The sequence below is a fragment of the Cherax quadricarinatus genome, chromosome 12, assembly GCF_038502225.1.
Source record: "Cherax quadricarinatus isolate ZL_2023a chromosome 12, ASM3850222v1, whole genome shotgun sequence".
NCBI lineage: Eukaryota > Metazoa > Arthropoda > Malacostraca > Decapoda > Parastacidae > Cherax > Cherax quadricarinatus.
The window spans coordinates 29796653-29813401 of record NC_091303.1 but is presented as its reverse complement, the minus strand read 5'-3'; positions in this window follow the sequence as shown (position 1 = coordinate 29813401).

The following is a 16749-nucleotide window of genomic DNA, read 5'->3' as shown; positions in this document are numbered from 1 at the left end:
GAGGACATCGTCACCATAACGTCAAGAAGTACCGAAGGAAGAGAAGGCAGCTTAATTTTCTTGAAGTGATCACCACGTCGGCGCTGACATTTGACGACGCTGACCCGTGACATGACTGACTAATCGACTTGCTGACTGACTTACGATGGCGGTATTAACCCACGTGTGCTGATGTTGCATCTGCGACACTGACCCACGTCGACGCGCTGGCTAACCCGTCATGGCACTGACCCGCATCGGCACTGGCCCAGACCCACGTCGACACTGACTGAACAACGTCGACACTGACTGACCCACGTCGGCGCGACTAGCGGTCGACACTGGCCCGGCCGTGACGCGGTACGTCGACACTGGCCCGGCCCACGTCGTCACTGGCTGACCCACGTCGACACTGACTGACCCACGACGACACTGACCCACGTCGACACTGACTGACCAACGTCGACACTGACTGACCCACGTCGTGCTGGTGACCCGTCGTCGCTGACGACTCATGTCGACACTGACTGACACGTCGTCACTGGGTGACCCACGTCCGTCACTGGCTGACCACGTCGTCACTGGCTGACCCGTGTGCTGACGGCCCGCATCATCCGCAGCTGACCCACGTCGTCACTGGCCAGCCCACGTCGTCGCAGCTGACCACGTCGTCACTGAATGGCCATCGTCGCACCCTGGCCGCCACGTCGTCGCTGAATGACCCGCATCGTCACCGACGACCCCACGTCGTCACCTGCAATAGCCATCGTCACTGACTGACCCACGTCATCACTGGCCCGGCCCGTCGTCACTGAATGACCAACGTCGTCTGGCCCGGCCCACATCGTCCACTGGCAGACCCGTCGTCACCTGGCTGACCCGTCATCACTGGCTGACCAACGTCGTCACTGGCTGACCCACGTCGTCACTGGCAGACCCGTCGTCATGACTGAAGCCCACATCGTCTACAGACCGACCCACGTCGTCACTGGTTGGCCCACGTAGTCACCCCGGTGACCACGTCGTCGCACAATGACCCAAGTCGTCGCTGGCTGACCCGGTCGTCGCACTGACTGACCATCATCACTGGCTGGCCACGTCGTCACTGGCCTTTGGCCCACGTCACGTCACTGAATGACGTCGTCACTGGCTGACCCACGTCGTCACTGACTAACCCACGTCGTCCGTGACTGACCCGTCGTCATTGACGACCCATCGTCGCTGACCCGACCCGTCGTCGCTGGCTGACCCACGTCGTCACTGAGTGACCCACGTCGTCACTGGCTGACGTCGTCACTGGCCACGTGTCACTGGCCCAGTACTTTGTCGTCACTGGCCAAGCCACGTCGTCACGCTGCGACCCACGTCGTCACTGACTGACCCACGTCGTCACGGAGCCCGGCCCGTCGTCACTGATTGACCCACGTAGTCACTGACTGACCCACGTCGTGCTGTTGCGTCGTCGCTGGCTGGCCCAAGTCGTTACTGGCTGACCGTCGTCGCGCTGGCTGACATCGTCGCAGCGGACCCACGTCGTCTGCTGGCTGACCCACGTCGTCACTGGCTGGCCCGCGTCACGTCACTGGCTAACCCGTCATCTTTGTTGACACGTCGTCGCGACTGACCATATCGTCTGCCGCGGCCGCCCGTCGTCACTGACTGACCCACGTCGTCACTGACTGACCCGTCGTCACTGACGACCCACGTCGTGCTGGCTGACCCGTCGCGTCGCACGGCTGACGCACGTCGTCACCCCAGCCCCGGCCGCTCGTCACCGTTGGCCCCACGTCGTCACTGACTGACCCACGTCGTCACTGGCTGACCGCGTCGTCACTGGCTGCCGTCATCGCTGGCTGACGCACGTCATGCTGACTGACTCGTCGTCGCACTGACTGACCCGTCGTCGCCGGCTGGCCCGTCGTCACTGGCCCCCGCATCACGTCACTGGCCTGACCCGCATCGTCACTGGCTGACCCGTCGTCACGCACTGGCTGACCCGTCGTCACTGGCTTTGACCCGTCGTCACTGACTGATCCACATCGTCACTGGCTGACCCACGTCGTCACTGGCTGACCCACGTCGTCACTGGCTGACCCACGTCGTCACTGGCTGAGCACGTCGTCACTGGCTGACCCACGTCGTCACTGACTGACCCACGTCGTCACTGGCTGACCCACGTCGTCACTGGCTGACCCACGTCGTCACTGACTGACCCATGTCGTCACTGACTGACCCACGTCGTCACTGACTGATCTATGTCGTCACTGACTGACCCACGTCGTCACTGACTGACCCATGTCGTCACTGGCTGACCCACGTCGTCACTGGCTGACCCACGTCGTCACTGACTGACCCACGTCGTCACTGACTGACCCACGTCGTCACTGACTGACCCACGTCGTCGCTGACTGACCCACGTCGTCACTGACTGACCCACGTCGTCACTGACTGACCCACGTCGTCACTGACTGACCCACGTCGTCACTGGCTGACCCACGTCGTCATTGACTGACCCACGTCGTCACTGGCTGACCCACGTCGTCACTGACTGACCCACGTCGTCACTGGCTGACCCACGTCGTCACTGGCTGACCCACGTCGTCACTGACTGAACCACGTCGTCACTGGCTGACCCACGTCGTCACTGGCTGACCCACGTCGTCACTGGCTGACCCACGTCGTCACTGGCTGACCCACGTCGTCACTGGCTGACCCACGTCGTCACTGGCTGACCCACGTCGTCACTGGCTGACCCACGTCGTCACTGGCTGACCCACGTCGTCACGGGCTGACCCACGTCGTCACTGACTGACCCACGTCGTCGCTGGCTGACCCACGTCGTCACTGGATGACCCACGTCGTCACTGGCTGACCCACGTCGTCACTGACTGACCCACGTCGTCACTGGCTGACCCACGTCGAAACTGGCTGACCCACGTCGTCACTGACTGACCCACGTCGTCACTGACTGACCCACGTCGTCACTGACCGACCCACGTCGTCACTGACTGATCCACGTCGTCAATGGCTGACCCACGTCGTCACTGGCTGACCCACGTCGTCACTGGCTGACCCACGTCGTCACTGGCTGACCCACGTCGTCACTGGCTGACCCACGTCGTCACTGGCTGACCCACGTCGTCACTGGCTGACCCAAGTCGTCACTGGCTGACCCACGTCGTCACTTACTGACCCACGTCGTCACTAGCTGACCCACGTCGTCACTGGCTAACCCACGTCGTCACTGGCTGACCCACGTCGTCACTGGCTGACCCACGTCGTCACTTACTGACCCACGTCGTCACTGGCTGACCCACGTCGTCACTGGCTGACCCACGTCGTCACTGGCTGACCCACGTCGTTACTGACTGACCCACGTCGTCACTGGCTGACCCACGTCGTCACTGGCTGACCCACGTCGTCACTGGTCACTGACCCACGTCGTCACTGTCTGACCCACGTCGTCACTGGCTGACCCACGTCGTCACTGACTGACCCACGTCGTCACTGGCTGACCCACGTCGACACTGGCTGACCCACGTCGTCACTGGCTGACCCACGTCGTCACTGGCTGACCCACGTCGTCACTGGCAGACGTCGTCTGACCCACGTCGTCACTGGCTGACCCACGTCGTCACTGACTGACCCACGTCGTCACTGTCTGACCCACGTCGTCACTGGCTGACCCACGTCGTCACGGGCTGACCCACGTCGTCACTGACTGACCCACGTCGTCACTGGCTGACCCACGTCGTCACTGGCTGACCCACGTCGTCACTGACTGACCCACGTCGTCACTGGCTTGCCCACGTCGTCACTGGCTGACCCACGTCGTCACTGACTGACCCACGTCGTCACTGGCTGACCCACGTCGTCACTGGCTGATCCACGTCGTCACTGGCTGACCCACGTCGTCACTGGCTGACCCACGTCGTCACGTCGTCACTGGCTGACCCACGTCGTCACTGGCTGACCCACGTCGTCACCCACGTGGCAGACCCACGTCGTCACTGGATGACCCACGTCGTCACTGGCTGACCCACGTCGTCACTGACTGACCCACGTCGTCACTGGCTGACCCACGTCGTCACTGGCTGACCCACGTCGTCACTGGCTGACCCACGTCGTTACGGGCTGACCCACGTCGTCACTGGCTGACCCACGTCGTCACTGGCTGACCCACGCCGTCATTGACTGACCAACGTCGTCACTGACTGACCCACGTCGTCACTGACTGACCCACGTCGTCACTGACCGACCCACGTCGTCATTGACTGATCCACGTCGTCAATATCTGACCAACGTCGTCACTGGCTGACCCACGTCGTAACTGGCTGACCCACGTCGTCACTGACTGACCCACGTCGTCACTGACTGACCCACGTCGTCACTGACCGACCCACGTCGTCATTGACTCATCCACGTCGTCAATGGCTGACCCACGTCGTCACTGGCTGACCCACGTCGTCAATGACTGACCCACGTCGTCATTGACTGACCCATGTCGTCACTGACTGACCCACGTCGTCACTGACTGACCCACGTCGTCACTGAGTGACCCACGTCGTCACTGGCTGACCCACGTCGTCACTGACTGACCCACGTCGTCACTGACTGACCAACGTCGTCACTGACCGACCCACGTCGTCACTGGCAGACCCACGTCGTCACTGACTGACCCACGTCGTCACAGACTGACCCACGTCGTCACTGATTGACCCACGTAGTCACTGACTGACCCACGTCGTCACTGACTGACCCAAGTCGTCACTGGCTGACCCAAGTCGTTACTGACTGACCCATGTCGTCACTGGCTGACCCACGTCGTCACTGACGGACCCACGTCGTCACTGGCTGACCCACGTCGTCACTGACTGACCCACGTCGTCACTGACTAACCCACGTCGTCACTGACTGACCCACGTCGTCACTGACTGACCCACGTCGTCACTGACTGACCCACGTCGTCACTGACTGACCCACGTCGTCACTGACTGACCCACGTCGTCACTGACTGACCCACGTCGTCACTGGCTGACCCACGTCGTCACTGACTGACTCAAGTCGTCACTGACTGACCCACGTCGTCACTGACTGGCCCACGTCGTCACTGACTGACCCACGTCGTCACTGGCTGACCCACGTCGTCACTGACTGCCCCCCGTCGTCACTGACTGACCCACGTCGTCACTGACTCGACTCACGTCGTCACTGACTGACCCACGTCGTCAATGACTGACCCACGTCGTCACTGGCTGACCCACGTCGTCACTGGCTGACCCACGTCGTCACTGGCTGACCCACGTCGTCACTGGCTGACCCACGTCGTCACTGACTGATCCACATCGTCACTGGCTGACCCACGTCGTCACTGGCTGACCCACGTCGTCACTGGCTGACCCACGTCGTCACTGGCTGAGCACGTCGTCACTGGCTGACCCACGTCGTCACTGACCGACCCACGTCGTCACTGGCTGAGCCACGTCGTCACTGGCTGACCCACGTCGTCACTGACTGACCCATGTCGTCACTGACTGACCCACGTCGTCACTGGCTGACCCATGTCGTCACTGACTGACCCACGTCGGCACGGGCTGACCCACGTCGTCACTGGCGGACCCACGTCGTCACTGGCTGACCCACGTCGTCACTGACTGACCCACGTCGTCACTGTCTGATCCACGTCGTCACTGGCTGACCCACGTCGTCGCTGACTGACCCACGTCTTCACAGCCTGACCCACGTCGTCACTGTCTGACCCACGTCGTCACTGCCTGACCCACGTCGTCACTGCCTGACCCACGTCGTCACTGGCTGACCCACGTCGTCACTGTCTGACCCACGTCGTCACTTACTGACCCACGTCGTCACTGGCTGACCCACGTCGTCACTGGCTGACCCACGTCGTCACTGGCTGACCCACGTCGTCACTGGCTGACCCACGTCGTCACTGGCTGACCCACGTCGTCATTGACTGACCCACGTCGTCACTGGCTGACCCACGTCGTCACTGACTGACCCACGTCGTCACTGGATGACCCACGTCGACACTGGCTGACCCACGTCGTCACTGGCTGACCCACGTCGTCACTGGCTGACCCACGTCGTCACTGGCTGACCCACGTCGTCACTGGCTGACCCACGTCGTAACTGGCTGACCCACGTCGTCACTGACTGACCCACGTCGTCACTGACTGACCCACGTCGTCACTGACTGACCCACGTCGTCACTGGCTGACCCACGTCGTCACTGGCTGACCCACGTCGTCACTGGCTGACGCACGTCGTCACTGACTGACCCACGTCGTCACTGGCTGACCCACGTCGTAACTGGCTGACCCACGTCGTCACTGACTGACCCACGTCGTCACTGACTGACCCACGTCGTCACTGACCGACCCACGTCGTCACTGACTGATCCACGTCGTCACTGGCTGACCCACGTCGTCACTGGCTGACCCACGTCGTCACTGGCTGACCCACGTCGTCACTGGCTGACCCACGTCGTCACTGGCTGACCCACGTCGTCACTGGCTGACCCACGTCGTCACTGGCTGACCCAATTCGTCACTGGCTGACCCACGTCGTCACTTACTGACCCACGTCGTCACTAACTGACCCACGTCGTCACTGGCTGACCCACGTCGTCACCCACGTCGTCACTGGCTGACCCACGTCGTCACTGGCTGACCCACGTCGTCACTGACTGACCCACGTCGTCACTGGCTGACCCACGTCGTCACTGGCTGACCCACGTCGTCACTGGCTGACCCACGTCGTCACTGGCTGACCCACGTCGTCACTGGCTGACCCACGTCGTCACTGGCTGACCCACGTCGTCACTGGCTGACTGACTGACCCACGTCGTCACTGGCTGACCCACATCGTCACTGACTGACCCACGTCGTCACTGACTGACCCACGTCGTCACTGACTGAGCCACGTCGTCACTGGCTGACCCACGTCGTCACTGGCTGACCCACGGCGTCACTGGCTGACCCCCGTCGTCACTGGCTGACCCACGTCGTCACTGGCTGACCCACGTCGTCACTGACTGACCCACGTCGTCACTGGCTGACCCACGTCGTCACTGGCTGACCCACGTCGTCACTGGCTGACCCACGTCGTCACTGGCTGACCCACGTCGTCACTGGCTGACCCACGTCGTCACTGGCTGACCCACGTCGTCACTGGCTGACCCACGTCGTCACTGGCTGACCCACGTCGTCACTGGCTGACCCACGTCGTCACTGGCTGACCCACGTCGTCACTGGCTGACCCACGTCGTCACTTACTGACCCACGTCGTCACTGGCTGACCCACGTCGTCACTGGCTGACCCACGTCGTCACTGGCTGACCCACGTCGTCACTGGCTGACCCACGTCGTCACTGCCTGACCCACGTCGTCACTGGCTGACCCACGTCGTCACTGGCTGACCCACGTCGTCACTGGCTGACCCACGTCGTTACTGACTGACCCACGTCGTCACTGGCTGACCCACGTCGTCAATGGATGACCCACGTCGTCACTGACCCACGTCGTCACTGACCCACGTCGTCACTGACTGACCCACATCGTCACTGACTGACCCACGTCGTCACTGACTGACCCACGTCGTCACTGGCTGACCCACGTCGTCACTGGCTGACCCACGTCGTCACTGGCTGACCCACGTCGTCACTGGCTGACCCACGTCGTCACTGGCTGACCCACGTCGTCACTGACTGACCCACGTCGTCACTGGCTGACCCACGTCGTCACTGGCTGACCCACGTCGTCACTGTCTGACCCACGTCGTCACTGACTGACCCACGTCGTCACTGGCTGACCCACGTCGTCACTGGCTGACCCACGTCGTCACTGGCTGACCCACGTCGTCACTGACTGACCCACGTCGTCACTGGCTGACCCACGTCGTCACTGGCTGACCCACGTCGTCACTGGCTGACCCACGTCGTCACTGGCTGACCCACGTCGTCACTGGCTGACCCACGTCGTCACTGGCTGACCCACGTCGTCACTGACTGACCCACGTCGTCACTGGCTGACCCACGTCGTCACTGGCTGACCCACGTCGTCACTGCTGACCCACGTCGTCACTGGCTGACCCACGTCGTCACTGGCTGACCCACGTCGTCACTGGCTGACCCACGTCGTCACTGGCTGACCCACGTCGTCACTGACTGACCCACGTCGTCACTGACTGACCCACGTCGTCACTGGCTGACCCACGTCGTCACTGGCTGACCCACGTCGTCACTGGCTGACCCACGTCATCACTGACTGACCCACGTCGTCACTGACTGACCCACGTCGTCACTGACTGACCCACGTCGTCACTGACTGACCCACGTCGTCACTGACTGACCCACGTCGTCACTGGCTGACCCACGTCGTCACTGGCTGACCCACGTCGTCACTGGCTGACCCACGTCGTCACTGACTGACCCACGTCGTCACTGACTGACCCACGTCGTCACTGACTGACCCACGTCGTCACTGACTGACCCACGTCGTCACTGACTGACCCACGTCGTCACTGACTGACCCACGTCGTCACTGACTGACCCACGTCGTCTGACCCACGTCGTCACTGGCTGACCCACGTCGTCACTGGCTGACCCACGTCGTCACTGGCTGACCCACGTCGTCACTGGCTGACCCACGTCGTCACTGGCTGCGCCACGTCGTCACTGGCTGACCCACGTCGTCACTGGCTGACCCATGTCGACTGGCCACGTCGTCACTGGCTGACCCACGTCGTCACTTACTGACCCACGTCGTCACTGGCTGACCCACGTCGTCACTGGCTGACCCACGTCGTCACTTACTGACCCACGTCGTCACTGGCTGACCCACGTCGTCACTGACTGACCCACGTCGTCACTGGCTGACCCACGTCGTCATTGGCTGACCCACGTCGTCACTTACTGACCCACGTCGTCACTGGCTGACCCACGTCGACACTGGCTGACCCACGTCGTCACTGGCTGACCCACGTCGTCACTGACTGACCCACGTCGTCACTGGCTGACCCAAGTCGTCACTGGCTGACCCATGTCGTCACTGGCTGACCCACGTCGTCACTGACTGACCCACGTCGTCACTGGCTGACCCACGTCGACACTGGCTGACCCACGTCGTCACTGTCTGACCCACGTCGTCATTGACTGACCCACGTCGTCACTGGCTGACCCACGTCGTCACTGTCTGACCCACGTCGTCACTGGCTGACCCACGTCGTCACTGGCTGACCCACGTCGTCACTGACTGACCCACGTCGTCACTGGCTGACCCACGTCGTCACTGACTGACCCACGTCGTCACTGACTGACCCACGTCGTCACTGGCTGACCCACGTCGTCACTGGCTGACCCACGTCGGCTGACCCACGTCGTCACTGGCTGACGCACGTCGTCACTGACTGACCCACGTCGTCACTGGCTGACCCATCGTAACTGGCTGACCCACGTCGTCACTGACTGACCCACGTCGTCACTGACTGACCCACGTCGTCACTGATCGACCCACGTCGTCACTGACTGATCCACGTCGTCAATGGTTGACCCACGTCGTCACTGGCTGACCCACGTCGTCACTGGCTGACCCACGTCGTCACTGGCTGACCCACGTCGTCCTGGCTGACCCACGTCGTCACTGGCTGACCCACGTCGTCACTGGCTGACCCACGGCTGACCCACGTCGTCACTGGCTGACCCACGTCGTCACTGGCTGACTCACGTCGTCATTGGCTGACCCACGTCGTCACTGACTGACCCACGTCGTCACTGTCTGACCCACGTCGTCACTGGCTGACCCACGTCGTCACTGGCTGACCCACGTCGTCTGGTCACTCGTCACTGACCCACGTCGTCACTGGATGACCCACGTCGTCACTGGCTGACCCACGTCGTCACTGGCTGACCCACGTCGTCACTGACTGACCCACGTCGTCACTGGCTGACCCACGTCGTCACTGACTGACCCACGTCGTCACTGGCTGACCCACGTCGTCACTGACTGACCCACGTCGTCACTGACTGACCCACGTCGTCACTGACTGACCCACGTCGTCACTGGCTGACCCACGTCGTCACTGGCTGACCCACGTCGTCACTGGCTGACCCACGTCGTCACTGGCTGACCCACGTCGTCACTGGCTGACCCACGTCGTCACTGGCTGACCCACGTCGTCACTGGCTGACCCACGTCGTCACTGACTGACCCACGTCGTCACTGGCTGACCCACGTCGTCACTGACTGATCTATGTCGTCACTGACTGACCCACGTCGTCACTGACTGACCCACCTCGTCAGTTCCTGACCCACGTCGTCACTGACTGACCCACGTCGTCATTGACTGACCCACGTCGTCACTGTCTGACCCACGTCGTCACTGTCTGACCCACGTCGTCACTGTCTGACCCACGTCGTCACTGACTGACCCACGTCGTCGGCTGACCTGACTGACCCACGTCGTCACTGACCCACGTCGTCACTGACTGACCCACGTCGTCACTGTCATGACCCACGTCGTCATTGACTGACCCACGTCGTCACTGGCTGACCCACGTCGTCACTGGCTGACCCACGTCGTCACTGGCTGACCCACGTCGTCACTGGCTGACCCACGTCGTCACTGGCTGACCCACGTCGTCACTGGCTGACCCACGTCGTCACTGGATGACCCACGTCGTCACTGGCTGACCCACGTCGTCACTGTCACTGACTGACCCACGTCGTCACTGGCTGACCCACGTCGTCACTGCCTGACCCACGTCGTCACTGGCTGACCCACGTCGTCACTGACTGACCCACGTCGTCACTGGCTGACCCACGTCGTCACTGGCTGACCCACGTCGTCACTGGCTGACCCACGTCGTCACTGGCTGACCCACGTCGTCACTGACTGACCCACGTCGTCACTGACTGACCCACGTCGTCACTGGCTGACCCACGTCGTCACTGGCTGACCCACGTCGTCACTGGCTGACCCACGTCGTCACTGGCTGACCCACGTCGTCACTGGCTGACCCACGTCGTCACTGGCTGACCCACGTCGTCACTGGCTGACCCACGTCGTCACTGGCTGACCCACGTCGTCACTGACTGACCCACGTCGTCACTGGCTGACCCACGTCGTCACTGGCTGACCCACGTCGTCACTGGCTGACCCACGTCGTCACTGGCTGACCCACGTCGTCACTGACTGACCCACGTCGTCACTGGCTGACCCACGTCGTCACTGGCTGACCCACGTCGTCACTGACTGACCCACGTCGTCACTGACTGACCCACGTCGTCACTGACCGACCCACGTCGTCACTGACTGATCCACGTCGTCAATGGCTGACCCACGTCGTCACTGGCTGACCCACGTCGTCACTGGCTGACCCACGTCGTCACTGGCTGACCCACGTCGTCACTGGCTGACCCACGTCGTCACTGGCTGACCCACGTCGTCACTGGCTGATCCAAGTCGTCACTGGCTGACCCACGTCGTCACTGGCTGACCCACGTCGTCACTGGCTGACCCACGTCGTCACTGGCTGACCCACGTCGTCACTGGCTGACCCACGTCGTCACTGACTGACCCACGTCGTCACTGGCTGACCCACGTCGTCACTGGCTGACCCACGTCGTCACTGGCTGACCCACGTCGTCACTGACTGACCCACGTCGTCACTGGCTGACCCACGTCGTCACTGACTGACCCACGTCGTCACTGGCTGACCCACGTCGTCACTGGCTGACCCACGTCGTCACTGGCTGACCCACGTCGTCACTGACTGACCCACGTCGTCACTGGCTGACCTACGACGTCACTGACCCACGTCGTCACTGGCTGACCCAATTCGTCACTGGCTGACCCACGTCGTCACTTACTGACCCACGTCGTCACTGGCTGACCCACGTCGTCACTGGCTGACCCACGTCGTCACTGGCTGACCCACGTCGTCACTGGCTGACCCACGTCGTCACTGGCTGACCCACGTCGTCACAGACTGACCCACGTCGTCACTGGCTGACTGACCCATGTCGTCACGTCGTCGTCACTGACTGACCCACGTCGTCACTGGCTGACCCACGTCGTCACTGGCTGACCCACGTCGTCACTGGCTGACCCACGTCGTCACTGACTGACCCACGTCGTCACTGGCTGACCCACGTCGTCACTGGCTGACCCACGTCGTCACTGACTGACCCACGTCGTCACTGGCTGACCCACGTCGTCACTGGCTGACCCACGTCGTCACTGGCTGACCCACGTCGTCACTGGCTGACCCACGTCGTCACTGGCTGACCCACGTCGTCACTGGCTGACCCACGTCGTCACTGACTGACCCACGTCGTCACTGGCTGACCCACGTCGTCACTGGCTGACCCACGTCGTCACTGGCTGACCCACGTCGTCACTGGCTGACCCACGTCGTCACTGGCTGACCCACGTCGTCACTGACTGACCCACGTCGTCACTGGCTGACCCACGACGTCACTGGCTGACCCACGTCGTCACTGGCTGACCCACGTCGTCACGGGCTGACCCACGTCGTCACTGACTGACCCACGTCGCCACTGGCTGACCCACGTCGTCACTGGCTGACCCTGATGTCGTCACTGGCTGACCCACGTCGTCACTGACTGACCCACGTCGTCTCTGGCTGACCCACGTCGTCACTGGCTGACCCACGTCGTCACTGTCTGACCCACGTCGTCATTGACTGACCCACGTCGTGACCCACTGGCTGACCCACGTCGTCACTGGCTGACCCACGTCGTCATGTCGTCACTGGCTGACCCACGTCGTCACTGGCTGACCCACGTCGTCACTGGCTGACGTCGACCCACGTCGTCACTGACTGACCCACGTCGTCACTGGCTGACCCACGTCGTCACTGACTGACCCACGTAGTCACTGGCTGACCCACGTCGTCACTGGCTGACCCACGTCGTCACTGACTGACCCACGTAGTCACTGACTGACCCACGTCGTCACTGACTGATCCACGTCGTCAATGGCTGACCCACGTCGTCACTGGCTGACCCACGTCGTCACTGGCTGACCCACGTCGTCACTGGCTGACCCACGTCGTCACCGGCTGACCCACGTCGTCACTGGCTGACCCACGTCGTCACTGGCTGACCCATGTCGTCACTGGCTGACGCAAATTGTCACTGGCTGACCCACGTCGTCACTTACTGACCCACGTCGTCTCTGGCTGACCCACGTCGTCACTGGCTGACTCACGTCGTCACTGGCTGACCCACGTCGTCACTGACTGACCCACGTCGTCACTGGCTGACCCACGTCGCCACTGGCTGATCCACGTCGTCACTGGCTGACCCACGTCGTCACTGACTGACTCACGTCGTCACTGGCTGACCCACGTCGACACTGGCTGACCCACGTCGTCTTTGTCTGACCCACGTCGTCATTGACTGACCCACGTCGTCACTGGCTGACCCACGTCGTCACTGACTGAACCACGTCGTCACTGGCTGACCCACGTCGTCACTGACTGACCCACGTCGTCACTGGCTGACCCACGTCGACACTGGCTGACCCACGTCGTCACTGTCTGACCCACGTCGTCACTGACTGGCCCACGTCGTCACTGGCTGACCCACGTCGTCACTGACTGACCCACGTCGTCACTGGCTGACCCACGTCGTCACTGGCTGACCCACGTCGTCACTGGCTGACCCACGTCGTCACTGGCTGACCCACGTCGTCACTGGCTGACCCACGTCGTCACTGACTGACCCACGTCGTCACTGGCTGACCCACGTCGTCACTGACTGACCCACGTCGTCACTGACTGACCCACGTCGTCACTGGCTGACCCACGTCGTCACTGACTGACCCACGTCGTCACTGGCTGACCCACGTCGTAACTGGCTGACCCACGTCGTCACTGACTGACCCACGTCGTCACTGACTGACCCACGTCGTCACTGGCCGACACACGTCGTCACTGACTGATCCACGTCGTCAATGGCTGACCCACGTCGTCACTGGCTGACCCACGTCGTCAATGGCTGACCCACGTCGTCACTGGCTGACCCACGTCGTCACTGGCTGACCCATGTCGTCACTGGCTGACCCAAATTGTCACTGGCTGACCCACGTCGTCACTTACTGACCCACGTCGTCACTGGCTGACCCACGTCGTCACTGGCTGACTCACGTCGTCATTTTCTGACCCACGTCGTCACTGACTGACCCACTTCGTCACTGGCTGACCCACGTCGCCACTGGCTGACCCACGTCGTCACTGGCTGACCCACGTCGTCACTGACTGACTCACGTCGTCACTGGCTGACACACGTCGACACTGGCTGACCCACGTCGTCTCTGTCTGACCCACGTCGTCATTGACTGACCCACGTCGTCACTGGCTGACCCACGTCGTCACTGACTGACCCACGTCGTCACTGGCTGACCCACGTCGTCACTGACTGACCCACGTCGTCACTGGCTGACCCACGTTGACACTGGCTGACCCACGTCGTTACTGTCTGACCCACGTCGTCACTGACTGGCCCACGTCGTCACTGGCTGACCCACGTCGTCACTGACTGACCCACGTCGTCACTGGCTGACCCACGTCGTCACTGACTGACCCATGTCATCACTGACTGACCCACGTCGTCACTGACTGATCTATGTCGTCACTGACTGACCCACGTCGTCACTGACTGACCCATGTCGTCACTTACTGACCCACGTCGTCACTGACTGACCCATGTCGTCACTGGCTGACCCACGTCGTCACTGGCTGACCCACGTCGTCACTGACTGACCCACGTCGTCACTGACTGACCCACGTCGTCACTGATTGACCCACGTCGTCGCTGACTGACCCACGTCGTCACTGACTGACCCACGTCGTCACTGACTGACCCACGTCGTCACTGACTGACCCACGTCGTCACTGGCTGACCCACGTCGTCATTGACTGACCCACGTCGTCACTGGCTGACCCACGTCGTCACTGGCTGACCCACGTCGTCACTGACTGACCCACGTCGTCATTGGCTGACCCACGTCGTCACTGGCTGACCCACGTCGTCACTGGCTGACCCACGTCGTCACTGGCTGACCCACGTCGTCATTGACTGACCCACGTCGTCACTAACTGACCCACGTCGTCACTGGCTGACCCACGTCGTCACTGGATGACCCACGTCGTCACTGGCTGACCCACGTCGTCACTGGCTGACCCACGTCGTCACTGACTGAACCACGTCGTCACTGGCTGACCAACGTCGTCACTGGCTGACCCACGTCGTCACTGGCTGACCCACGTCGTCACTGGCTGACCCACGTCGTCACTGGCTGACCCACGTCGTCACTGGCTGACCCACGTCGTCACTGGCTGACCCACGTCGTCACTGGCTGACCCACGTCGTCACGGGCTGACCCACGTCGTCACTGACTGACCCACGTCGTCTCTGGCTGACCCACGTCGTCACTGGATGACCCACGTCGTCACTGGCTGACCCACGTCGTCACTGGCTGACCCACGTCGTCACTGACTGACCCACGTCGTCACTGGCTGACCCACGTCGTAACTGGCTGACCCACGTCGTCACTGACTGACCCACGTCGTCACTGACTGACCCACGTCGTCACTGACCGACCCACGTCGTCACTGACTGATCCACGTCGTCAATGGCTGACCCACGTCGTCACTGGCTGACCCACGTCGTCACTGGCTGACCCACGTCGTCACTGGCTGACCCACGTCGTCACTGGCTGACCCACGTCGTCACTGGCTGACCCACGTCGTCACTGGCTGACCCAAGTCGTCACTGGCTGACCCACGTCGTCACTTACTGACCCACGTCGTCACTAGCTGACCCACGTCGTCACTGGCTAACCCACGTCGTCACTGGCTGACCCACGTCGTCACTGGCTGACCCACGTCGTCACTTACTGACCCACGTCGTCACTGGCTGACCCACGTCGTCACTGGCTGACCCACGTCGTCACTGGCTGACCCACGTCGTTACTGACTGACCCACGTCGTCACTGGCTGACCCACGTCGTCACTGGCTGACCCACGTCGTCACTGGCTGACCCACGTCGTCACTGACTGACCCACGTCGTCACTGGCTGACCCACGTCGTCACTGACTGACCCACGTCGTCACTGGCTGACCCACGTCGACACTGGCTGACCCACGTCGTCACTGGCTGACCCACGTCGTCACTGGCTGACCCACGTCGTCACTGGCAGACCCACGTCGTCATTGGATGACCCACGTCGTCACTGGCTGACCCACGTCGTCACTGACTGACCCACGTCGTCACTGGCTGACCCACGTCGTCACTGGCTGACCCACGTCGTCACGGGCTGACCCACGTCGTCACTGACTGACCCACGTCGTCACTGGCTGACCCACGTCGTCACTGGCTGACCCACGTCGTCACTGACTGACCCACGTCGTCACTGGCTAACCCACGTCGTCGCTGGCTGACCCACGTCGTCACTGGCTGACCCACGTCGTCACTGACTGACCCACGTCGTCACTGGCTGACCCACGTCGTCACTGGCTGACCCACGTCGTCACTGGCTGACCCACGTCGTCACTGGCTGACCCACGTCGTCATTGACTGACCCACGTCGTCACTGGCTGACCCACGTCGTCACTGGCTGACCCACGTCGTCAATGGCAGACCCACGTCGTCACTGGATGACCCACGTCGTCACTGGCTGACCCACGTCGTCACTGACTGACCCACGTCGTCACTGGCTGACCCA